General features: G+C 32.7%; 1 long non-coding RNA gene across 3 annotated transcripts; it reads right to left on the bottom strand.

The window, feature by feature from the left end:
* Positions 1-9,168: 9,168 nt before the first annotated feature.
* Positions 9,169-12,064, bottom strand: LOC145069524 (uncharacterized). Of its 3 annotated transcripts, XR_013689537.1 has the most exons (6): positions 11,937-12,064; positions 11,766-11,840; positions 11,576-11,679; positions 11,288-11,343; positions 11,145-11,188; positions 10,842-11,027 (listed from the first exon to the last, which is right to left on the bottom strand). It is a non-coding gene; the product is annotated as an uncharacterized LOC145069524 (long non-coding RNA). The 3 variants fall into 3 exon arrangements; XR_013689538.1 differs by lacking the exons at positions 10,842-11,027; positions 11,937-12,064 and adding an exon at positions 9,169-9,747 and having other exon boundaries at positions 11,766-11,930; XR_013689536.1 differs by lacking the exon at positions 11,937-12,064 and having other exon boundaries at positions 11,766-11,930.
* Positions 12,065-12,768: the final 704 nt, after the last annotated feature.

The following is a 12,768-nucleotide window of genomic DNA, read 5'->3' as shown; positions in this document are numbered from 1 at the left end:
TTGTATCTCCCCCCTAAAACATTTAAAACACTTGAAAGGTTCATTAAAGGGGTATGAACTCACCTGAAATCGCGGAAATCGGGTGAATCGGGTAAATCGGGTAATAGTGTCGTTTGAGCGTTTGGTACCAAATAACCACTTGAGCACCTTTTAGGACCCTAATGTCATATGAAATATGTATTTCACAAGAATTTAATCATCTTATGCTTTTCATTATAGTATTTGGACATTCTAGTGTCGTTTTCGGGGTTTTAAGGCCTAGAAAGGGTTCCCGGGAGTGGTACAAGGCCATGAATGATTTACGGGAGGGTCCTTGAGTTCACTCTCTTAGAGTTTATGGCCTAAAATCCATTCTTTGGGAGTTTACGGCCGTAATCCCCCTAGGCTAGGCCGTAAACTCTTGTGACACTCCAAAATGTGTGTTTAGGGCCTTAACTCACTTCCTTAATTTAGTGGTGTGTGTTTTGAACCAAGAGGGAAGGATTAAACATCATAATTTGTGCCATTTTTAGGGAGTTTACGGCCAAGACTTGTTCTTAGGCCGTAAACTCCTGTAGACCCTTCAAGATGTAGGTTTTACTTGTACAACATGGTCCCAAATGGCTTAGAAAAATCCTAGAAGTCCCTATAGTGAGTTTGGAACAATTTGGCATACATTTTTGGGGAGTTTACGGCCTAAGAACATCCTTGGCCGTAAACTCTTCATTTTGTTCCCAAATGTGAAGTTTAATTATACAACACACTTCCATAGGCCTTAGATAAATTCCTTTCATGCACTAGGGTAGTTTAAGGACTTGTTTGACACAAAAGTTTGGGTGTTTACGGCCCAAGCTTAGCCTTGGCCGTAAACTCCCCTTTTTGTGTTCAAATGATGTTGTTTAATGCCTTTAAGCCTTCCTTGTTGTCAAGTCTAAATTACCAAACACCCTAGAAGTGTTTTTGGGGCTTAAAACATAGATTTATGGGGTGTTTGAGGTGTTTACGGCCTAAGCACAAGCTTGGGCTGTAAACTCCTTTTTACATGACAAATCCTTGTATTTTAGTGTCCAAACCCTTCTAGATATATGCCTTACTTAGTATACTAGCTTAAGAGAAGGAAAAACTTGGTCTTGGGCATGAATTTGGGGGTTTACGGCCTAAGGAGCTTCTTAGGCCGCAAACTCCTTTATGGTCCTTGATTTCTATGATTTTGGCCCCTAAATTCAATGAAGTATGACTAGATTAAGATAGAGGATGAGTACTTACGTTTGGAAGTCGGAAATTAGCGGAATCGAGGCCGATTTCGAGTCTAGAGAGAGAAAGTAGAGAGAGAGAGTGGATGTGTGGTAAATGAATGTTCAAATGTTGTGCACCCCCATTGCATATGTCTCGGGTATCGCACCCGATACACGGCTACCCGATGTTTAAAGTTAACTGTGTTAAAACTTTTTACCCGGGTGAAGTGGTTGAAAAGGTAAAACAACTCTATTAGGTTAAACGGGGTTAACACAAACGAGTTATATTTCTTATGATAATATTAAGCCATGCATGAATTTAGATATTCGGATATTGATGATTCCAAATATTACATAAAATAACGTATAGTGACACGTTCCGTTAGTGAAAATGGGATTTGTAACGGGAATAGGTTTGGGGTTGTCACAATAACTTTCTCTCTCTACTCTTCTTCTGTAACCGTACACTCCCACATGCACTCCTCTATTTATATGAGACATGGGCACCAGCAGCACACCAATGTACAGCTGCACATGCGTGTGCGGCCGTACATAGGGTGTGCGGCCGCACACACAAGTGCAGCCGAACACAACCACCATATTACATATTATATTATAGAAAAAAATATATTTTCCTAGAAAAGAAAAGTATAAACCATATTTTTGACCCACCATAAGTTCAAAACCATTTACAAGTTATGTGCATATAAAAGGAGAAGCCTTGATATGCAAATGTTATATTTTGGTGTCGTTGTTGGTGTTAGAGTGGGTTGTATATGGGTTTAATGTAGGGTAGGCGTAACATGCGGGTGTAGGTGTAGGTGTATGGGTAGGTCAGGTGTGTACGTCGATATGTTCATGTGGATGTAGTGTGCATGTCGATGTAGGCTGAGTTCGGGTTTATGGGTTTGTGGTGGAATGTGGTTAACTAAATAGGTGGTCAGGGTGTTTGTTGAGACAGACAATGATAATCTGTTTTGATTTGATGAATTATGAATAAAACAAAGAGAAGTTGGGTGCCATTTTTGTCTTTATAGAAAACATAAGAAGTGAAATCGAAAATCTTTTTCTGTAGCGAAATAATGGCAAGTTATTATGGATGCGAAAATTAATGATATATCTAAACAACTCTAATTCGTTTGATTTTTTCAACCAAACGTAATTCCTATTTAAATTTAAATTACAATTACTCTAAATTTGTTTGAAATCCATTAACCAAACAAACGCAATTTCACTTGATCAAATACCACTATGGGATTGAACAAACTCACAAAGCTTTATACACTTTTAGTAAATATTATAAAATTATTTACATACCCTTGCAATTTTTATAGCAAGAATCTATTTGGATTTTTGGTAAAAAAAAAAGAAAACCAAACCTTTTTATTCACCGAACTAAACTAAACTCTTCAATTTTATCCTATGGTTTGATTAAAAACAACTAATATAAATCCTACGTTACATTATCAAAATTCATAAATTCCTCATTAAATTAGTTTTGTGTTACATTATCCTCCTTTCCATACTTTAAAAGATTGTTTGTTTGATTATTAATTTCTAATAGTATATATATATATATATATATATATATATATATATATATATATATATATACCATAGTGAATGTAATAAAAAGCCAAGTTTCCTAATATTTATATTGATATCTTTCAAGTTTTCATCACAAGTGTAGTAAAATGATGAACACTAGATCTATTCTTGCTATAGTTGTTGCAATGATGTTTCTTTTGGGTGATGTTCACTCTCAAGAGTGTAATCCTAATGAAGATATAAAGGATTGTTATCCCGCTCTAATCGCAAAAGGCTCACCATCTCCAATTTGTTGTGAAGAATTAGATCACCACAGAAATTGCCTCTGCAAATACATACACATTAATCAGGTTTTATTGCCACCACACTACCAATATCTCCCCAATCTTGCCAATACTTGTGGCATCTTCTTTCCTGTTTGTGAATTAGAGTTGTAGTTTGGTGGTTTTATCATTACATCAATATAAATTATATCTTTATGAATAAATTCATTATTCTCTTCATGTTTTTATTTGAATTTTTTTACCTTTCCTTTTGGTAACATTAGTGTTTGTCTTCATGTTATGCAACACACTTATAATTTATTATAACAAACAATACGTTGGTAAGTCAGGGTTTCTGTTAAGGGAGTGAAGTGAGTTTAAGTGATTTTATTTCTCGTATCACTGATATTTTAGTTTTCATTTCACATCGAATATATGTTAAAACCTGTATATGAAATGTGTTTCGGTTAATACTTAATACCATGGTGCTTCAAACGTCTATAACAATTTGACATTGCTTCCCATGGAAACTATTTTCTTGAATAGTTTCCCATAAGGCCATTACTATTGAAATTTATCATTACCTTTCCTCCACGTGCCCAATATCATATGCAAAATTCAGGTCATCTCCGAGCTGATCTTTTAATAATTAGAGACCGTTATCTGGTGCAAGACGGTCTCACCTTTTAGCTCTTATTAAAATTTGTAACATCCCGAAATTTGTATCATCAATTGTAATCCTTTTCGTAACCCTTTTCGTTAATCCATTCGTCATTTCCAAATTCGTTTCCAATTTCGTTTCCGATTTCACTATTTAATTAAGTCATTAACTTGAGTTTGATATTATGACTTAATGGGTGTCCAAACACATTTAGAACTCATTCTAACACCCCACATTAGTAATCGGAAAATTTATAGAATAAACCATATCGGGTTATGGCAACTTGATCGGGTGCGACCAAAAGCCCTGTCTAACGCCGGCATCGGGTAGAATTCCACCGTGTCCAAATCTCGAACACTATTTAAAGTGATCTAAGCTTCCATTTGAAGCTTTTGGACCTCTCTCACTACTCTCTCTCTCTCTCTAACCTCTCTCCTCAACCAAAGATTCAAGGTCCAAAACATTGATTTAAGGCTCCAAATCTTTGAGGTAACATCCCTAACTTGTTGTTCAACCTCTTAGGACTTCAAATTCGTGTTTAAACATTGAAAAAGGACCATCTTCATGAGTTTATGGCCAAGGAGCATGCTTGGGCCGTAAACTCAAATAAATTGGGTTTTTATGCCTTTAAACCCCTCCAAACCAACTTTGGGACTTAGATACGACTATATGGCTTACAAATTCGGACTTAGAACACCCTAAAGATGAATTTTGAGGAGTAAACTTGAGTTTCTACCCAAGAACATGCTTGGGCCATAAACTCCTCATTCATGGAGAGTAAACTCAAAAACAAGTGTTTAAAAGCCATTTAAACACACCTTTAGCCTTGGAATAAATCCTAGAACCAACCAAAATTAGTTTGGGGACCTTAAACATGATAAATACCTCCCATTTGAGTCTTTACGGCCATGACTCCCCAAGAACAAGTTCCAGGGCCGTAAACTCGTTTACATATGTCAAATGGTGCCCAAAATTCATACCAAGGCTTGGAAAAATAGTTTGAATCACATGTGATTGTTCTAGCATCACCAAATGAATTAAGGAATGAGCATGAGGGAGTTTATGGCCAAAAACTCCATGTTTACTGCTGTAAACTCCAATAAATGGTACTTAATTGAGGTTACTCCATTCCAAATCCTTAGATAAATTCATCCCAACATTTCTAAGTGTTATTCAAGCCATTTAGCACCATAAACCTTACCAACATGAGTTCACGGCCTTGAACTCATGTGTGTGTAGTGTATAGGGCCGTAAACTCCATGAGGAGTTTAATCTTGAAGAGTAAACTCATTTCCTAAGTCCGACACGTCCGTAGATGTTACCCGGGTCACTCCAAACGCTTGATTTGAAGTGTTTTCGCTCATTGGATTGTATTATCATATCTAATTAGTCTTTTAAAGTCTAATTAGATACATTTGGATATTATTTCATATTACATAGGAACCTCGCGTGTTAACAAGCCCCGAACCAACGCTTAGCATTCAAATTGTCGCATTTTCTCGTCTGGTGAGTTCATACCCCAACCCTTTTTCAATGTTTTTCACTGTTTTCAGGGGGAATACAAGCAAAGTACAAGGGATACTTGTACTCAAAAACTTTTTTTACATGTGTGTGTTTCATATTTCATATGCTTTTAACACTAATATTCGCAACTGATAACCGTTTGAGCATGCAGATCACGTAAACATATTATTTGTGAAATGGATTATAAACTGTTACGATTTATTTATTTCACAAATGGTTTTCTATATTTTATCAGTTAAAAGCATGACATTTGAACCTTTAACATAAAAGTTAGTACACTGTTTTGTCCTCGGTAACACTCCACAGAGATACGCGAGTGGAGGATTATCATATTATTACTAGTAAACTTGTTAATCCTATATAATTGGAGACACGTCCTCGGTGAACACTCCACAGAGATATGCGTGTGGAGGACCGCACCCGTAACCAGAATCTCTTAGATAGGGAGCGTGACTTGAGTGTATAGATCTATACGGTGCTGACTACCCCACACCTGGCTGCTAGCTACAACCGAACCGAAATGGTTCAAGGGTGACGAAAGTCATAAGGTGATGTTGACTACTTATTGCCATATCTAGTCTATCATATGGTTATGGAACTCGCAATTAGGATAACAGAGATTTACTTAATAGTAATAATGAATAAAGTAATTAATTTACTTTGAACATATTAGTTTTATATACGTGTTAAAACTAATACCTTTCACAAAGACAACCGGGTTTTCAGTTCACATCTTTCACATTTGGTAACCAACATTTAGGAAAATATGGGATTTTCCTAGGGAAAAACATTTGTACGTAACTAGAACAGTGTAACAAACCAGATAACCTAATTTTACATTTCACAAGAGTAAGCATATTTTTAGTGTACATTTTCACATTACATTTTGGGATTCAATAACCAACTTTTAAGAAAATATGGGATTTTCTTGGTGTGTAACATTTTTCAGAAACAGAAAGGAACCAGTACATTTTCACAAAACAAAACCACTTATGAACTCACCAGCGTTATGCTGATTTTCAAACTGCTTGTATTCTCAGGTCCGTATTAGACAGGTACCCGATGATCCCTTTCGTCGAAGGCGGAGTGCGTGGAAGACTCGTCTCACTTTTGTTGATATATACTATGTATCACATTTGTACAACTTTACTTTTGAAACAAATGTAAATTTTATATATGTAATGTAATGGTTGTTTACTTTACTTACTATATGCATTGGATTTGATACTCAACGTGGAGTCAACCCCGAAAATGTTTCCGCCTTCGGTTTTTGGGGTGTGACAATTCCACTTTATAAAGCCTTTCATTATTACTAATGCCTTCTTTGATACATATCGCAACTCATTTTGACATGATTACTTGAACCATTTGAATTCAAAATATATCTAAAATGTATTTTTGTGCTTGGGAACATGTTGTACCACAGTGACTATCGATCAGTGTTGTAAAATTCAGCATTAGCGACCGCCAAGGCATTTGATGGGATCTTATTGTCTATGATTAGTGTTAAATGTGCTTATAAATTAGATTCGATCCTTGTCAGTCCAACATGTACTAAAAATCATTCGATCGAACTTTTCAAAATAAGTTCTTAATTAGTCAAACTTATAATAACCGTTAGTGAGTAAAATTATCAAAAATGTCATCTATTAGTCAAAACATTTTTATTTTTAATTACTTAAATATTTAAAATTCTTGTTAGTCCCATGACAACAAGTGACCTCCCGACTACTGCCTAAGGACTTATATAACCTTTGTTTTTGTATGATCATATCGTGTATCGATATGTTCATTAAACCGATGCCAATCACCTTGTTGGTTTTATTAATTCCCATCAAGATCTTGAACATATTAATCCTTTTATAAGTTGAAAACCTTTAACAAGTTATGTGCATATAAAAGAGTAGCCTTGGTATCCATATGTGATATTATGGTGTCGTTGTTGGTGTTAGAGTGGGATGTATATGGGTTTAGTGTAGGGTAGGCGTAGCATGCGAGTATAGTTGTGGGTGTATGGGTAGGTCAGCCGTGTACGTCGATATTTTCTTGTGGATGTAGTGTGCATGTCGATATAGGTTGAGGTCGGGTTTGTCGGTGTGTGGGGGTATGTGGTTGGCTAAATAGGTGCTCAGTGTGTTTGTTCAGACAGATGATGATAATCTGTTTTGATTTGATGAGTTATGAGTAAAACAAAGACAATCTGGGATGACATTTTGGTCTTTATAGAAAATATAAGAAGTGAAATCAAAAATCTTTTTCTGTAGCCAAATAATGGCAAATTCTTTTGGATGCGAAAATTAATGATATATCTAAATAACTCTAATTCGTTTGATTTTATCAACCAAACATAATTACTATTGAAATTTATATTACAATTACTCTAAATTTGTTTGAAATCCATTAACCAAACAAAAACGATTTTACTTGGTCAAATACCACTATGGGATTGAACAAACTCACAAAGTTTTATATACTTTTAGTAAACATTATAAAATTATTTACATACCCTTGCAATTTTTCTAGGAAGAATCCATTTGGAATTTTTTAGTAAAAAAAGAAAATCAAACCTTTTTATTCGCCGAACTATACTAAACTCTTTCGTTTAATACTATGGTTTGACTAAAAACAACTAATATAAATCTTGCGTTACATTATTAAAATTCAAAATTACCTGTTTAAATTTCTTTTGCGTTACATTAGTTTGTTTTAAGAAACATGTCATATTAGAAATAAGATATAATGTATTGGCAAGTATCACTAAGAATTAGTTTCAATTCAGTGATTCGTTTTTTTTTTTCGACGAACAATGTATTATTTAATTTATTTGTCGCTTTTGTGTATGTTGGATAGGTCTTTTCATATGTTGTGTCTATCGTGTCGAAAATATATCATTTCTATTTCATGACATGTATCTTCAAAAGACCAACGAATCTAGAGTAATACAGCAGACAATGATATTTTTACCGGCAATTCGTTTCATCAAGTGTGTAGAAAATAGCTTTTTATGGGCAATAAATTTTATTTCGAAAACATGTGATATTTCAAATTACACTCAATGTCTCTGTAAAAAAACTTTTTTGGTTTGGGGTTTAGGGTTTTTGGTTTATTTGAATTTTGGGGTTTCGGGTTTGACATATATGTTTAGGTATTAGGGTTATGTATTTAAGGTTTTGAGTTTTGGGTTTGAAGTTTTGAATTCTAGGTTAAATAATAGAATAACATTAATAATGAAATAGCTATGTTCCAATAATATTAATATAAACATTTTGAAAATAACATTGATTTTATACTCACGAATCATAATACTTTTTGGATTAACCGAACTACTTTTTGACATTTTTATTATTGAGCTCCAAGGTGGGTGGTTATGGATACTCCTCTGTATATCATATCATTCTCCATATCATACCATTTACCTACGAAATAGTCACCACACCACCACACCAAAATAATTTATATGTACTTTTTTTGAGTTTTTTTATTTCATTTTTCATTGTTCTTCTTTTTTTTTTTTTTTTTTTTTGATAATTTTACAAAAAATAGTATGTCTTTATAATATAATAAAGATGAAATCATTGTTTCTACCAATCGACAAAAAAAAACATGCATATATAAATTTATCAATAGAGAATACGATTGATTAGAAAATTGAAGAGCACACACAAATTCATCATTCAATAATTTTCAAGAAACCTGATGTTTAGAAATTTGATCTAGTCTGTTGGGTTTAGAGCTATAGTGTTCAATTTGAATGATTTATCTAATTTGGAATTCAATTATGGTTTTAAAACTTGGATCTATTTTATTATTGAATCCATTACACTATTCATTTCAAATGTACCATTATAAAGATTAAAAGACAGAAAACAAATAATAACATATTGCAAGAGCAATGCATAAGTAGTCTTGGAAAACATATACAATACCAAGCTATAATTAAGTAAATATTTCAAAGTACATTTAGAGAAAACAACATTAAAGGTTGTAGCTTATCCTCATCAAAATCCCATTACATTGCATTATACTCTAACGGACCATCTTGGTTTCAAATAGTATTGTAAGCCTAGATATTCTAAAGCATATTTAAGAAAAAATAAATGAACGGTGAGAGTGGGTCAGTGAGGGTGGGGATGAACTTAAAGATATTTTCATGTATAAGAAGGGTATGTGGAGGGGTCCATGTTTCTTGTAAAGTACATGGACTTGCCATAGAAGTTTGAAGCTTGAAAAGTAGCAAATAATAGCATCTGAAGCCTAGTATCATATCCATAGAAAATGCTTCTATAATGATCGAATCACAAAGTTTCAGTTCTTCAAGTAAGTAATCAAGAAATCACTTTTGATCTCCTTGGCATTACTCGTATCTCTTCTAACATGAGCTTTAACATTTAATTGAATTCCTTTTTATTTGGTTAAATTTAAATTGAACAAAAAAAAATCAGAAATTAGCATTTAAAACCTTGTTGATAGCCTCATTTGACGTTATTCACTCAAGAATGGTGCGCTTTCCAAGATGTTCCCAACCGTTCTTGGTTCCCTACATACACAAAGTAAAGAGATTGAGATGAGCGACGAAGAAAGGGAAAAGAAATTATGGTCGATGATTTTTAGAGATGGAGGGTAATGTCAGTTCTATTTAAGGTTTTTTTGAGAGTAATATATTGAGAGAGAAAGAAACGATTCATAGAAAGTGGAGAGAAACCAAGATAAGAGGTGCTATATAGCTTGAATCTCAATCCCAACCAATTCAATTGGCAGAAATTAAGGGAATAAAGGTTTAACTTTGAATAATTCATTTTTAGTGAACTTAAGATCAAGATAATCAAGGGATATTTAGATGATAAAGTGATATTATTCATAGTAGAATTGTACACGGTGCTTACGATTTCCATTTCATAGTCGGTAATCTTTTGACTTTTTTACTAAATCAGATTTTAATATTATCTTTTTTAGACGTCTTAAAAAATAATATTATTATATTCGATTTATTTATATTCTAATAAAAGTACAAAACAATAGAATAAAACTTTAGCACATCCGGTTGGTATTTATTTAATCTAAAATACAATATTTAATATTTCAAATTGTCAAAAAATCGAACATTTAAAATCTCTGATTGTCTAAAAATACAATTTTTTTTTTGTATTTTGAAACAAACTGATGCAAATTAGTTGGTTTTTAAACATATTTAATCAAAAGTCTAAACCAATAAAGAATTGTTTTTATTCAAGTAGCGTTGTGCATGAGAAATTGTTCATGAAAATGAATAAAACAAAAAATCATCCTAAAATACAATCCAATCTTTCAAATAAATTCAATTACGATTATCTTTTTTAATATGCTCACTTTTTCAAAGAGTTTCCCTATGTTTCATATTGTTATACTACATGTAATAAAATAGCATCCAAAATGTTATATGACTTGAATAAAATGAAATGACCATTCTCTTATAAAATTACAACCCTTAACAATAATATAATTATAAAAAGTATCAAAATAAATGTTTGCCGACACTACAGCCGGTGGAATCATTTTTTTTTCTGTAACTAAAAAACCTTCCTCATAAATTGAACAATAAACGAAATATATGAAAAAGTTATAACAAATTAACAATTAACATTAACACACAAATGAAAATAAAAAAAAAGATAAATTAAGATCTCGACCATATCTTGTTAAAAAATCACAATAACCATGGTAATTAAAAAAAGGAAATTAAACATAACTAATTATTAACTTCCTTAAAATCACAATAACCATGGTAATTAATAACCATCAACTTCCTTAAATCGTCTTGGTGTGTGTATATTCACTTCACTACATCGGACCAAAAGATGATATTAATTTTCTCTCCTTTATTCAATAAAACATATAATTATTTAAATAAACATGTACATATAAACAATAGTAGAATGAGAAAAAATAAGGGCAAACCTGCATCAACTGAAACTAAATTTCGAGCTAGAGGGAAACATACCCTGTATTTGAAAAAAAAGATCAAAGAGAACATAACAATCAAGTAAAAGAACAGGAAAATTGAACTTAGTATATCATAGTACTGCATGCATATTGCTCACCTTCTTTGAGGGATCACGGATTTCCAATGATAGATTCTTCAAAAAATAGCCTGCTTCTATAACAGAATAAGTTGAATAAGTCAAACATAATAAATTATGAAGTATAACCATTTGATAGCAAACAGTAAATCTACCTAACTTATGAAAAAGTTAAAGAGATATACTTCATACATGATTTTCATTGTGTTTGAATCATACGAGACATTACACCAATTCTCTGATACCCACAAATTGCATAAATTTTAAACACAGAAGTAAAAAAATGATGGTTGTTGTGGAGAAACATACCTTGTAACTGCCGAGAGAGATCAAGCCCACCAGTGCTGACGAACAAAAACCGTAGACCGGGAAATAATAGATCGAAAAAACAAATACTCTTAGATCGGAAAAACCTAAATTAGAAAAACAATAACCCTAATTTCAGCGAAGATGATGAAGATCAGTTTTTTTTTGGAGAAGGAGATCGGAAATTACATACAAGATCAGTAGGTGCGGATTCATCCTTTCTAGAGACCTTGTGTAGGGTGTCACCGTTGTCGTAGGCGATTGTTATCTGACAAAAAGGAATACAAAGAAAAGTGAATACTACAGGGAATGTGAGAAATCGTGAATGAGGTTGCATACGATGGGGTTGAGAACTTGTACCCACATTTAAGGATATTTAAGGCTATAGACTTCAAATTTTGAAAATTGAATCAACATATCATAAGACATTTAAGGATATTTGCTGGAGCGTATTTGGATCTACAAGGTTTTATATTTTGAATGAATCCAGAATTGAGGAAGAAGATCGGAATTGTTGAGATTTGTTTCAAAACCTGGATAAATGTATGTTTGAATTTAATATAATTTTATTAATGTTTACTTGTAATATCAGCTTAATGGTTTGGACATCTTAAAAAAATAATATTATTATATTTAGTCTATTTATAGAAATAATAGGATTTCTTTTATAAGATAGTAAAGATATATACCATTGTGAATGTAATAAGAAGCCAAGTTTCCCAATATTTATATTGATATCTTTCAAGTTTTCATCACAAGATTAGTAAAATGATGAACACTAGATCTATTCTTGCTATAGTGGTTGCAATGATGTTTCTTTTGGGTGATGTGTACGCTCAAGAGTGTAATCCTAATGAAGATATAAAGGATTGTTATACAGCTCTAATTGTAAAAGGTTCACCGTCTCCAATTTGTTGTGAAGAATTAGATCACCACCACATAAATTGCCAATGCAAATACATAGACATTAATCAGATTTTATTGCCACCACACTACCAATATCTCCCCAATCTTGTCGATACTTGTGGCGTCTTCTTTCATGTTTGTGAATTAGGGTTGTAGTTTGGTTGTGTTATCATTACATCAATACAAATTACATATTTATGAATAAATTCATTTTCTTCGTGTTTTAATTTGAATTTTTTTACCTTTCCTTTTGGTGATATTAGTGTTTGTGTTCATATATGCAACACACT

Source organism: Lactuca serriola, chromosome 8 (assembly GCF_051521515.1).
Source record: "Lactuca serriola cultivar US96UC23 chromosome 8, Lser_US96UC23_V15, whole genome shotgun sequence".
NCBI classification, from domain to species: Eukaryota; Viridiplantae; Streptophyta; class Magnoliopsida; order Asterales; family Asteraceae; genus Lactuca; species Lactuca serriola.
Note: the sequence above shows the minus strand (reverse complement) of the source record. Positions and strands in the feature narration are given on the sequence as shown.